The sequence below is a fragment of the Ornithorhynchus anatinus genome, chromosome 9, assembly GCF_004115215.2.
Source record: "Ornithorhynchus anatinus isolate Pmale09 chromosome 9, mOrnAna1.pri.v4, whole genome shotgun sequence".
In the NCBI taxonomy this organism is placed as follows: domain Eukaryota; kingdom Metazoa; phylum Chordata; class Mammalia; order Monotremata; family Ornithorhynchidae; genus Ornithorhynchus; species Ornithorhynchus anatinus.
In genome coordinates, this window is record NC_041736.1 from 7,305,313 (window position 1) to 7,319,393 (window position 14,081).

General features: G+C 47.6%; 1 non-coding gene across 1 annotated transcript; it reads right to left on the minus strand.

Annotated features, from left to right (window-relative positions):
• Window positions 1–2,402: 2,402 nt before the first annotated feature.
• LOC114814383 lies at window positions 2,403–2,540 on the minus strand. Its single transcript, XR_003762181.1, has one exon. It is a non-coding gene; the product is annotated as a small nucleolar RNA SNORA7 (small nucleolar RNA).
• Between the last annotated feature and the right edge of the window lie 11,541 nt (window positions 2,541–14,081).

Consider the following 14,081-nt stretch of genomic DNA (forward strand, 5'->3'; position numbering starts at 1 on the left):
GCTATGCCGCCTACTTCTACTATAAATTCCCTGCCCTGAAGGGGTTTATGGTTTCACGGCTCACATGAAATCAATGTTGCCTTATTTTTATTTGATGATTACAAAGCACATCTCATCCAAAATCAAGCATTCAGGAATGAAAAGGGACAAAATATATTCTATTAAAAATAAATAGGACTAGTTTTATGGTTACAAAGTCACAGCAGAACTATTTTCTGAGAGAGTTCTAGCACTGGGTCATGGTGAAAGGGTATCACCAATATCATAAAGCTTGGGTTGAGGTTCCTGATGACCCTCTAGACTGTAAGTTCATTGTGGGCAGGGATTGTGTCTGTAATATAATTATATTGTACTTTCCCAAGCCCCTAGTTCAGTGCTCTGCACAGTGTAAACCCTCGATAAATACGATTGACTGACTGAATGGGATTACAGGACTTTGAAAACCTATTTCTGGGGCTCTCATGCTGGTTTTCCTCTGCGTCACTGAGGAAGCTCTATCCCAATCCTCCTTCCACACCGGCGGGATAGAGAAAAGCCTATTTTGTTGGTTGTTTTTTTTTAATGTTGGTGAAGAGGGAATAAATTGTCATCACTTAGATAACACACTCCCAGACATGGGTTTGGAAATCAGAAGGACCTGGGTTCCAATTCCACCTCTGCCAGTCTGCTGTGTGGCCTTGGACAAGCCACTTAACTTTTCTGTGCCTCATCGTAAAATAGGAGTAAGAGTGTGAGCCCCATATGGGACAGGGACTGTCTCCAACCTGATTAGCCTGTATCTACTCCAATCCTTAGAATGGTGCTTGACACATAGTAAGCGCTTAACAGATATTATCGTTATTATTGTTCTTAAAGCAGCCGCAACCTGATGTCACCTCCACAGAACCTCAGGAAAACCAGGCAGCTACTGTTGGTCACTGTGGCGGAGGTTGTGTCTTTGGACTGCTACTGACCTCTGGCCCACATCCTACCTCTGGCCTGCAATGCCCTCCCCCCTCAAATCCGCCAAACTGGCACCCTTCCCCCTTTCAAAGCCCTACTGAAAGCTCACCTCCTCCCGGAGTATTCCTAGACTAAGCCCCCCTTTTCCTCTTCTCCCCCTCCCCATCACCCCAACTTTCTCCCTTTGCTTGCCCCCCCCCCCCGCCCCACAGCCCTTGTGTACATACATACACATTTATAATTATAATTCTTTTTATTTTTATTAATGATGTGTATATATCTATAATTCTATTTATTTATAATGGCGCTACTGTTGCCTGTTTACTTGTTTTGATGTCTGTCTCCTCCCTTCTAGATTCTGAGCCCACTGTGGGCAGGGATTGTCTCTATTTGCTGCTGAATTGTACTTTCCAAGCACTTAGTTACAGTGCTCTGCACCCAGTAAGCGCTCAATAGATATGATTGAATGAATTAATGAAGGGACTCTGAGACATCAGAAGCCTGAAATTCTGCCATAGACCCCTACTAAGCTATGTTTTTGTCAAGTTTTTTTTTAAAATGGTATTTGTTAAGTGCTTACTCTGTGCCAGGCGTCGTATTCAGCGCTGGTGTAGATACAAGCTTATCATGTTGGAGACAGTCTGTGTCCCACGTGGGGCTCCCAGTTTTAATTCCCATTTTACAGATGAGGTAACTGTGGCACGGAGATGTTCAGTGACTTGCCCAAAGTCCCACAGCGGACAAGTGATGGAGCAGGGAGTGGAACCCACATCCTTCTGACTCCCAGCACTGTGCTCTGTCCATTAGGCAATGCTTGTGGGCAGGGAACCTCCCAACTATATTGTGTTATTAATAATAATTATGGTATTAAGCACATATTATGTACCAGGCACCGTACTAAGTGCCGGGATGGATACAAGCAAATTGGGCTGGTCACAGTCCCCTGTCCGACGCGGGGCTCACAATCTCAATCCCCAATATACAGATGAGACAACTGAGGTGCAGAGAAGTGAAGTGACTTTCCCAAGTGCTTAGTACAGAACTCTGTACACAGTAAGTACCCAAAAGATTGATTGATCAGTGTTTTGTTTAATCTCTCCTTATGTACCTATCGCCGGTCCCCTCTTCCTCTTTTATTACTAGACTGTGAGCCACAGAGGGATAGAGACCATGTCTAATTCCCACCCATGTATTCTTTCCCAGTGCTAAGTACAGTGCTCTGCAAACCGTCTTGTCTTGTCTTATGCCGTCGAGTCGTTTCCGACCCGTAGCGACACCACGGACACGTCTCTCCCGGAACGTCCTGCTCTCCATCTGCAATCATTCCGGTAGTGTGTCGGTAGAGTTTTCTTGGTAAAAATACAGAATTGATTGACCACTGCCACCTCCCGAGCAGTAAACTCCAGTCTCCGCCCTCGACCCTCTCCCATGCCGCTGCTGCCCAGCATGGGTGAGTTTTGACTTAAAGCAGATTGCCTTCCACTGGCTAGCCACTGCCCAAGCTAGGAATGGAATGGATAGGCCGCTGCTTGGCTCTCCCTCCTTTAACCAGGACTGGTAGAGTACTGGAAACTCTCCAGGTGCGACCCTGAGAGGGGATTCTCACACCGTACAAGCCTAATAAATATTATCGCTACTACTTGGATCTCTCCACAAAGCCCCCCACTAAGTGTGACCTCTTATATAAAGCACCGGGCCTGAAGATCAATGTCTTAAATTCTAAATCCACAGCACCCGAATCCATCATCCAATTTCGGATGAGCCCCTTCATCCCTCTAAGCCTTTATTTGTCTCCATTTTGAAAATAACCATTCCCTTTATGCCTCCTCATTTTCATCAGGGTCATTTGTAGAGTGCCTGCTCTGTACAGAGGACTATATTCGGGGCTTGGGTCCGTACTGTTAATGTAGAAGACACAACCCAAGCCTTCGGTGGACTAATAACCCTTCACAGAGTTACTAGAAATAATGAGTTAATGCTCGGGAAGGGCTTTTATCTGTGCTATATTTTAGCCCAAACTGGGGAAAGAAAGTATTGACATTTACATTTGGATGTGTCAATAGTCTATATAAGAAGAAGGGAAGCCCTTAGAAAGTGTGTAAATTGTAGATGCAATCCAAATATCTCTTGTCCGTCCCCCTTCCCCCTCCACCCCCCTCCATCACCATCTCACCCGTAAGATGATCCGGCTTAGAAAGAGGAAGCTTTGTTATCTCTCCGAGTAATCTGAGAAGCAGCGTGGCTCAGTGGAAAGAGCACGGGCTTTGGAGTCAGGGCTCATGAGTTCGAATCCCAGCTCTGCCACTTGTCAGCTGTGTGACTGTGGGCAAGTCACTTGACTTCTCTGGGCCTCAGTTCCCTCATCTGTAAAATGGGGATTAAGACTGTGAGCCCCACGTGGGACAACCTGATTCCCCTGTGTCTCCCCCAGCGCTTAGAACGGTGCTCGGCACATAGTAAGTGCTTAACAAATACCAACATTATTATTATTATTATCTGTTCAAATCTGGGTTGGAAGCAGTTAGAACAGGGCCCTTTCATTCCTAGGTGCTTGGATTGTCAGAATGACAGGGAGGATTTTTGTGTTTAATTCCTTTCAAGTGTTACCAAATGAGAGAAATCTTTTGGTCCAAGCAGGAGTGGGGCGGGGAAGCCTCAGCAGCCAGCCGTGTCACGAATGAAATATTTTTGTTCTTCGAATAAGGAAGGCCCCAGACTTATGATCCTGGTAAACAAGACACTTTCTGGATGCCCAGCTGATGCGTATTCACGTATTTCCATTCCTTAAGCAGAGAAATGGAGAACCAAAGACCGGATAATTCTGTGCATGACACAAAATGGCACTTGTCCACAGACGGCTGCTCTTTGGCAAGTTCTTTAAATGTATGGTGAGGGGGTGAAAGAAAAAAATCTCATTTGTTGAGAGTGCAATAGTCTTGCGAGGCCCACCGTGTTCTGATCAAAAAAAAAATTAAGAATGGAAGTACTATGGATTTTAAATTGTCCAATAGATTCTGGAGAGTGGAAGTTCTTTATTTTGCCTGAAAAACTGCTAGTGCCACCATGTAAAGATGGTTGGGCTTGGGAATCTTGTTTGCGAGGAGGTGGAGGAGGGAATTTGGAAATGTGAACATTTGGCAGATATTGGCGGACTGATCAAAAATGTCGCAGGCCAACTAGAATTTGATGTCTTGATATTTTGGGAAAATGAATATTCAAGAACGTATCCACCGCCTCTAAATTAGGCTGGGAGGATTACCAACCTGGAACCGGCAAGGTTTGTTAATATGAGTAGCAATTAACAATTCTCACTGTTCCTAATTAGTTCTGGTTTGGAGGAAGATACTCCATTGTCTACGATTGCTAATCCCTTATCAAATCTGAAGTGTTTAGACTGTCAATTTGTTTCCCATTTGTGAACGGAAAGATGAGAAGCCCTGCAGTTGGTCTAGTGGAAAGAATGCAGCCCTGGAGGTCAGGAGACTTGGATTGCTGTCCCCAGTTTTGCCTGCTGGTTTTTTTTTTTTTACCTTCAGCGGTGAAGGTTTTGGACTGAGGGACCACCTGGGGCATTCCTTGAGATGGAAAGGCCCAGGAGTGATGCTGAGAAATGGCTAGTTAATGTGGGTAGGAAAGACCGCTGTGGCTACCGAGGCAGCTGCCGGCCCCGTCATGATGCTACAGAACAGCATGGGGACTCCGCTGGGGTTACCAGTCATAAATGGGTTCTGCAATCAGAAAACCTTTGCAATATGCAAAGCGCATTGTAGAGAAGCAGCTTGGCCTAGTGGAAAGAACACGGGCCTGGGAGTCAGAAGACCTGGGTTCTACTTCTGGCTCTGCCACTTGTCTGCTGTGTGACTTTGGGCAAGTCATTTCACTTCTCTGTGCCTCGGCTTATCTCATCTGGGAAATGGAGATTAAGACTGCGAGCGCTGTGTGGGACAGGGACGGTATCCAATGCGGTGATCATGTGTTTACCCCAGTGCTTAATAAAGTGTCTGGTACAGAGTAAATGCTTAACAAATACCTTTAAAAATCGAAGTGTTACCTGCCCACCTACATGTTGCGTTCTCTCCCTGTGGATATTTCTTGGTTGAGATGAGAGGGCTGTGTGAAGCAGCATGGCCCAGTGGGATTCAGAAGGTCACGGGTTCTAATCCTGGCTCCCCCACCGGCCTGCTGTGTGACCTTGGGCAAGTCATTTCATTTCTCTGGGCCTCAGTTACCTCATCTGTAAAATGGGTATTGAATCTGGGAATCCCACATGGGATAGGGACTGTGTCCAACCCGATTTACTTGTATCCAACCCAGCACTTAGTACAGTGCCTGGCATATAGTAAGCACTTAAAAAATCCCATTATTATTATTATTGTTATTATTATTATTTGTGGCATTACACAAACCACTGTCCCTCCAATCACTTTCTCTGGTCAAGATCTCAGTCCTGAAGTCTCAGGGTTGAGGCTCATCTGTTATTCCCAAGGGAGATTCCCCCCATCCCACTTACAAAACAGCTTTCAGGTAACAAGCTATTTGTTATTAATAATAATAATAATAATAATAATAGTATAGGAGGACAAATCAATCAATCATATTTATTGAGCACTTACTGGGTTAAGGGCACTGATTTAAGCACTTGGGAAAGTACAGTGTAACACAGTTGTTAGACACGTTCCCTATTCACGATGAATTTACAGTCTAGATGGGGAGACAGACATTAATCTAAATAGATTATGGAAATGTACACAGTGGCTCTGGGAGGGGTGAATAACTGGTGCGAATTCAAGTACAAGGGTGATGCAGAGAGGAATAGGAGAAGAGGAAATGAGGGCCTAGTTGGGGAAAGCCTCTTGGAGGAAATATACCTTCATTAAGGTCTTAGAGTATGACAGAGACATTCCAGCCAGAACACTTTCTCATCTGAGGAAATAAGGAACTGCAAACTTAGCTGTCGATAGTCGTGGAGGCGGTCAATGTCTTTTCAACTTCTGGATCTCAGAGGTTGACCTTTTCCTCGGTCTTCGATGCTCCCTTTAACGTGTTTTTACCGAGGTAACCTTCTGGACCAGCCGACTCATCTTGTCGTCCTGTGACCATCCCAGGTAATCAGATGACTCTGACTTTCTTATCCAGCAGCCCTAGGGATGGAATGGTGTGTAGATCACGGAGTTATCAAGCTCAACTGAGTGTCGACTCCATCCAGCCATCATTGACAGCAAAAATTAATCCCAAGGACAAAGGATGAAAACTCAGTGCCCGCATTGCAAAGGACACCAGGGTAATGAACTTGTAATAAATCATCAGCCCGGCTAGGACTCTTTACTGAACAAAGGCAATATTCTCTTCTCACCAAATAAATCTGACAATTACATAAATGAAAACCCATATTGGGATGAAACAGGCAATAAATCTCTTCCTCCTGAGCTGATCAGTATTCAGCAACTCAACGAAATGTTAATAAAATCAAGTTAGCGGCAACTCCATTGAATGGTTATAATCCAGGGCCTTGGTCTTCTGGGGCCCTCACCCTCTCTACCTAGACCTCCCCTGGAATGGCTTTCCTTTTCCTCAAGTGCTGTCATTCTGCCTCACCTTCCCCTGCCTTTTTCCTCCTGATTAGATAATAACGACCGTGGTTTTTGTTAAACGCTTACTACGTGCCGGGCACTGAACTGAGCGCTGGGGTAGAGACAGTGTTATCGGGTTGGACTCAATGCCCGTCCCACAGAGGGCTCCCAGTCTCTCTTCCCGTTTTATAAATGAGGTGACTGAGGCACGGAGAAGTTAAGGGACTTGCCTGAAGTCACACAGCAGATAGGTGGCAGAGCTGGCATTCGAACCCAGGTCCTTCTGACTCCCAGGCTCATTTTCTATTCACTGGGCCACAGTGCTCCTCAATGGCAACCAGTTGCTTTTCCATCCTTTACTTTTACTTCATATCAAATGGGGCTTGGCTGGACCTTTTTTCAAGCCAGTGGTCTGAAGGAAAGAGTAACATCCCTGGGTCACTGATTTATTCACCTTTCTTTAGTCTTGCTATTTCTAGCTTTCTCTTTGTTCTGAGAAATCCCATTATTTGTAGATTTGTCTGCCTCTCTTCCTCTATTAGATTACAAACTGTCTGATGGTAGGCACTGCTTTATTTACTTCTGTGGTAGTCTACCAAGCTTTCAATACGGTACTCGGCCCACCATCGGTGATCAATAATTACGATGACCAATTGATTCTTCCTGCCTTCAGAAATGACACCCGCATGCCAGTCCAAAGCTTGGTTTGAGAGGACTAGATGAACTGCCTTTCCGACATGGGTCCGTCTACTTCCCCCAACTCCACCTTGGAGAAGCAGCGTGGCCTAGTGGAAAGAGCATGGGCCCGGGAGTCAGAGGACCTGGGTTCTAATTCCTGCTCTGCCACTTGTCTGTTCTGCGACCTTGGGCAAGTCGCTTAACTTCTCCGTGCCTCTGTTCTTTCATCTGCAAATTGGCACTTCAGTACCTGTTCTCCCTCCTACTTAGACTGTGAGCCCCATGTGGGATTTTATCTTGTACATAATCCAGTGTTTAGTATAGTGCTTGGTTCAGAGTAAGCGCTTAACAAATACCACATGTTATTATTACCATCCACGCCCTCTCCAAAAGGTTTTCTGCTTGTCCTTCCGCTCGCCTCACTTCTGTTTCAGCCCAAGTCTCCTCCAGGCCCCCATGGCTACCGTGGCTCAGTGGAAAGAGCCTGGGCTTCGGAGTCAGAGGTCGTGAGTTCGGACTCCCGGCTCTGCCACTTGTCAGCTGCGTGACCGTGGGCAAGTCACTTCACTTCTCTGTGCCTCAGTTACCTCATCTGGAAAATGGGGAGTAACCGTGATTACCCTGTATCTACCCCAGCGCTTAGAACAGTGCTCTGCACATAGTAAGCGCTTAACAAATACCAACATTATTATTATTACCCTCTCTCTGCTCTCAGAGGGGCAGTGACTGGGCAATAGTCACTTGGAAGGGAACGTTCCTAGAGAAGCAAAACCGATCCCTCTAGTGAGGGAGGAGGCTCTGCCCTCAGATCCTACAATCTAGCTAATGAGCTGTCTGTAGCCCATTGACCTAGAGGGGAGGGGTATAGTTTCCCCTAGGTGAGTTTTGAATAATTGGGCAATTTGGTCAAAAACTCCTTTATGCTTAAAAAGCTACTGCCACTCTTTTGGGCTCCAGTTAAAACCGAACACAGTCCGGTTGATACCTCATGGTTCTCGCGGAGAATTGGCAAAATTGTACTGGGTGGACACGATACCATATTCTGCTCCAGCTAATTCAATATGTGCATGTGTTTGTAGGTAACGTGAGGCTGTGTTGCTATTTATGGAGTGTCACCTTCTGAAGTTTAACTTTCAGCTGAATAGAAACCAGCAGGGAGAGGTTATTGACTCTAAAATGGGTGAAGAAATTTATCAGATTCAATTTTGCTGCTTTGAGGCACCACCACCATCAACAGTATCGACTGGGGTCCTGGCCACTTGGAGAGACTGCAGAAGAAATATAAGGCAAGGGTCCCTGCCCTGGAAGAACTTCCAGTCAACCGGGGCCGTCTTCCCCATTTGACATAAATGGACAATTGTACTCTAGTTAAAGAGAGGAGATGTAAATAGGAGAGCAAGTGGATCAATAAGGCTGTAATAAGCAAACGGTAGGAGTCACGGCCAAGAAGGTAGGGCTAATATCAGAATAGGAGACTGCTACATTTGCCTGTGCCCACTCTTAGCGTCACATCTGTTTGGAATGGCACTATTAGCATCAATGTCATGATCCATTCTGACTCTGGCTACACTCTGCCTAAAATAGAGGCGGGGGGATTGATTCGCGAGGGCTGAACAACCTGAAATGATCTCGTGTGAATACAGCCTGAGAGTTGCCTTTTCTTTTCCAGATGGTGTGCTGTCTGAAGAGGTCGGAGGGGGAACGTGCCCCTTTGGCCGAAATGGGCCCCTTGGACCCGGTGAGAGTAAAATGCCATCTGGAAAGGGGACCATGTGGGGATGGATAAGGTCAAGCTGATGGGGGACTGGGGAGAGGTGGCTATGATAATAATAATAATAATAATAATAATGGTATTTGTTAAACGCTTACTATGTGCACTGGGGTAGATACCAGGTAATCAGGTTTCAGCTTTTTCATGTGTACTCTTTCAACTGCTTAATACAGTGCTTTGCACATAGTAAGCACTAAATACCATTGATTGATTGCAAAATTGGGGTGAAATACCTGTTCTCCCTCCCCCTTAGACTGCGAGTCCCATGTAGGCCACAGACTATGTCTGACCTGGTTATCTTGCGTCTACCCCAGTGATACATGGTAAGTGCTTAAAAATGCCACAATTATTGGTAGTGTTATTATTATTATATAGAAGAAACCTAACTGACCCACAGAGGGGACACAAAAGTGAGCTGATGGGGCTGAGGTTCAGAAATCATTCCTCAAAATCTACAAATTTGAATCGAGTCTCTACCCTTTCCCTTGTCTGCCTCCAGCTGGAGGTATGAATGGCCAGAAAGCCGGAGAAACGGGAGGTAGGAAGTCCGATTAATTCATCCCTGAATGTATTGGGTTTTTACCACTCCAGAAGTTCGCTTTGGGTTTTTCATCAGTCTCCAGAGGTGGGGAAAGAACTACTCTTAAAGTCAGCGTAGCAGAAGACCAATCCTGTCCTCTCCAGTGCTTAGTCGAGTGTCATTTTGGGATTCGCTATCAAAAAGATACTAGTGCCTGCTCACTAGATCCCTCTTTTAGCTCTGACCCTTATGCCTTCTGGCATCTCTCTCGACATGAGAGGCTTCTGGGTTTCTCTGCCCTTGTGGTTCACCGGTGCCTGAGTTAGACAGCCTGAAGAGCAAACTGCAGCGCCTATTGAATCGATGGAAAGTTTAGTTGCTGTAAAGTTTAGTTGCTGTTTTCTCAGACGTGTGTGGGCTCCCGCAGCCAGGTGGATGTGGGATTCTGTGGCCTAGCGCATGTTTCTTTCCTTTTAGAAATCAGATCAGCCACCAGAATGGGGGGGGGGGGGGACGACTAAAGGGGAGGCTATCTACCATTCAAGGAGTCTGTTGGGGTTGATGCATCTGAGAGTTTGGAGATGCTGTAACTTCGCTTGGGACCGGGAGGGGTGACTCTTCTTGGAGTTTTTCCACCATAAGGCAGACAGCGCCTGATTGATTCCCAGCATTTAGTACAGTGTCTGCCACATAATAAGCGCTTAATGAACGAACGAAAACCATAAAAAAGCAGCGCTGCCTAGTCGATAAAGCATGGGCCTGGAAGCCAGAGGACCTGGATTCTGATGCCGGCTCTGCCGCTTGTCTGCTGTGTAATCTTGGGCTCATCGCCTAGCTTATCGGTCATATTTACTGAGCGCTTATTGTGTGCAAAGCACTTGGGAAGGTACAAGAGAATTAGCAGAGATGTTCCCTGCCCATAACAAGCTGGCAGTCTAGAGGAGGAGGCGGACATTAATATGAATAAATAGCATATGATTTAAACGTAAGTACCTTCATTCAATCGTATTTATTGAGCGCTTACTGTGTGTAGAACACTGTACTAACTGCTTATAAGTGCTGTGGGGTTGGAGGTGGGGCAAATAGCGAGGGTCCAAAGGTAATGAGATGTTCTTCCCCTTGATTCTATTTATTGCCATTGTTCTTGTCTGTCCGTCTCCCCCCATTAGACTGTAAGCCCATCAGAGGGCACGGACTGTCTATCTGTTACCGATTTGTCCATTCCAAGCGCTTAGTACAGTGCTCTGCACATAGTAAGCGCTCAATAAATGCTATTAAATGAATGAATGAACTGCAAAATGGGGATTCAATAATTGTTCTCTCTCCTACTTGACTGAGGAGCACTATACGGGACAGGGACTGCGTCCCACCTGATGAACTTGTACCTACTCCGGCACTTAGACCAGTGCTTGAAACATAGTAAGTGCTTAGCAAGTACCATAAAGAGGAAAAGGAAACCAAAGTGGCTCCTGGACAGTTCCTTCGTAAATGCTTGCTAGGGTAAAGCCGCGTCTGAACTGGTCGCTAGAAAGGGCAGGGACTCTTTAAATCTTACCAAGACAAGGTCAGTGAGCCATCTCTGTTGAAGATCTTGGTCGGAGGAAATACCCTGTCAACACCTCACTTGAATAAATATTATCTGTAATTGTAGTACCCCTACGTAACCGCCGTCACTATTGGGAAAAGCTTTCGGGAGAGCAAGAGGCCACACGTTTCGGTCTGGATGAGGGTTAGAAATTAAACTTCCTCTGGCCCCCTAGTATTTTAGTTTGAGTTCCTCATCTTCCTGTAAAAGAGTCTAAGAATATATGAAATGCCATTATTTGGCCAGTCCCGCGGTCTACGCGGCCCAGGGTTGTAACTGACAATGGTTACAGCACAGCCTTCGTCTTTCTGAAGTGAAGCGTCCTCTCCTTGAGGCAAGGATAGAGTGAGGAGAAGCTGTTACATTGTTGGAAGCAGCCCAGGAGAGATGAAAAATATAGAATCGGGGAGTAGGAGTGTTGTAGAGATATCATTTGGATCACGCCCCTCCCTGGGCCGGGCTGACCTCGTGCTCTCCCATAAAGAGACGTGCAAAGCCCCGTCTTAAAGAGGGGAGCGCCGAACGCCAGAACTAACCGTGGACAGCCCCGTTGTTTCCAGTGGAGCCGAAAGAGAGCCTCGTCGGATGCTCTTCTCGACAAGCAGGTGACTCCCTGGCACGTAGGCCATTTCCAGGAATCCGCTTTCTTGAATACCCATTAAAAACCTCTGAGGAATAGGAGCCGGTTTGCAGTTTGATATTCTGCGACTCCAGCAGGAGGGTATTGGCCGCGTTTCTGTCTACTCAGGGAGAGGGGGTGCGACGAAGTCAGAGACGTGACAGGGGCTCAGAGGACGTGGGGCGGCCCCCCAGAGTTCCACAGTGCAGCCCGCCCACTTCACTCCTCCAGGGCCAAACTACTCACTGTGCCTCCACCTCATCCATCTCACCGCTGACCTCTCGCCCACATAACAATAATGATAATAATGTTGGTATTTGTTAAGCGCTTACTATGTGCAGAGCACTGTTTTATGTGCTGGGGTAGATACAGGGTCATCAGGTTGTCCCACGTGAGGCTCACGGTCTTAATCCCCAGTTTACAGATGAGGTAACTGAGGCACATCTCCCCTCTGGTCTGGAACACCCTCCCTTCTCATATCCGACAATTACTCTTCCCACCTTCAGAGCCTTATTGAAGGCACATCTCCTCCAAGGCGCCTTCCCCGACTAAACCCTCTTTTCATTCTCTTCCACACCCTTCTGTACCGCCCTGACTTTATTCACCTCTACCCCCAGAGCACTTACGTTCACATCTCCAGTTATTAATATTATGATCCGATTCGGCCTCTAGACTGTAAGCTCACCGTGGGCAGGGAACGTGTCCGTTCGAGTGTTGCGTCGTACTCTCCGAAGTGCTCAGTAAGGGAAGCAGCGTGGCTCAGTGGAAAGAGCACGGGCTTGGGAGTCACAGGTCGTGGGTTCTAATCCCGGCTCCGCCGCTTGTCAGCCGTGTGACTTTGGGCAAGTCACTTCACTTCTCGGTGCCTCAGTGACCTCACCTGTAAAATGGGGACTGAGACCGTGAGCCCCACGTGGGACAAGCTGATCACCTTGTATACCCCCAGTGCTTACAACAGTGCTTTGCACATAGTAAGCGCTTAATAAATGCCATTATTAGTAGTAGTACTATGCCCCGCACACAGTAAGTGCTCAGTAAATATGATTAATTGACTGAATCCTGTGCCCAGCCCCTAGAACAGCACGTGGTAAGAGAGTGGGTTGGTGTTAAAGGAGCGGAGTGTAAGAATGGGATTTAAGTAGGAGATCACAAGAGGTAAGGTAGGAAGGAGAGAATTGATCATCTTAAAGCCCGACGGTAAGGAGTCACTGTTCCGTGTGGAGGTGGCTGTAGGTTTTTAAGGAGTGGGCGAGATAAACGGAACAGTTTATCAGATGAACGATCTGGGCAACAGAATGAAACAAAGACTGGAGAGGGGAGAGACGGGAGGCGGGGGGGCGGTTAGCGAGGAGGCCGATACAGCAGTTGAGGTGGAAAATAATGAGTGCTTGAATCAGCGTAGTAGCGGCTGAGAGGAAAAAGAGGAATCTAGAGATGTTGTCGAGGTAGAGGTGATAGGATTTCTGAGCCCGATTAAATGGGCAGGTTAAATGAGAGAGATAGTAAGGAAAATGCCAAGATCACGGGCTTGAGAGACACGGAGGATGTCGGCATCGTCCACAACGTCTTGCCAGCGGAAAGACAGGGTTGGGCGGGAAGATGAGGAGTTCCGTTTCGGACAGATTAAATCTGAGGCGTCGGCGGGTACTCAAAGTACAGATGTCCTACGGGCAGGAGGAAACGTGAGACCTCAGAGACACGGAGAGAGGTCGGGCTGGAGAGGTAGAGGCGGGAGTCGTCCACGTGGAGACGGTAGTCGAAGCCGTGGGAGCGAGTGAGTTCTCCGAGGGAGTGGGTGTAGATGGAGAATAGGAGGAGACCTGGAGCTCGGCCTGAGAAAGAGACGGAGGTGTGCCGAGCTGCTCTCCAAGGGTACGCCCAAGGGAGGGGCACCCGAGGGAGGACTGCCCGGACGGCCCAAGGGTGCACGGCGGCGGGCCAGCGGCCCGGCAGGCCGGCTGGGGGGCGGGTGGGCGAGCGGGCGGCCGGAGAACGGTGACAACTGTGGTGTCCGCGGAGCGCTTACCACGTGCCAGGCGCTAAGAGCCGGAGCGGATACGAGCAGATCGGGTCGGACACCGTCCCTGTCCCATGTGGGGCTCCCAGTCTCTGTCCCCATTTTAGAGATGAGATAACTGAGGCCCAGGGAAGCGAAGCGACTCGTCCGAGGCCACACAGGAGAGAAGTGGCGGAATTAGAACCCAGGACCTTCTGACTCCCGGGCTCGTGCTCTAGCCACTATGCCATGCTGCTGCTAGAAGGGCATCAGCTGCAGGTGTCTACCCCGACTCCCCTTCACACTTACAGAGCGCACACACACACCACACACACCACACACAACACACAGTTGTCCCCCCGTGTACGCGTGCGAGAAATGTCAACTCAGCCTGTTTCAA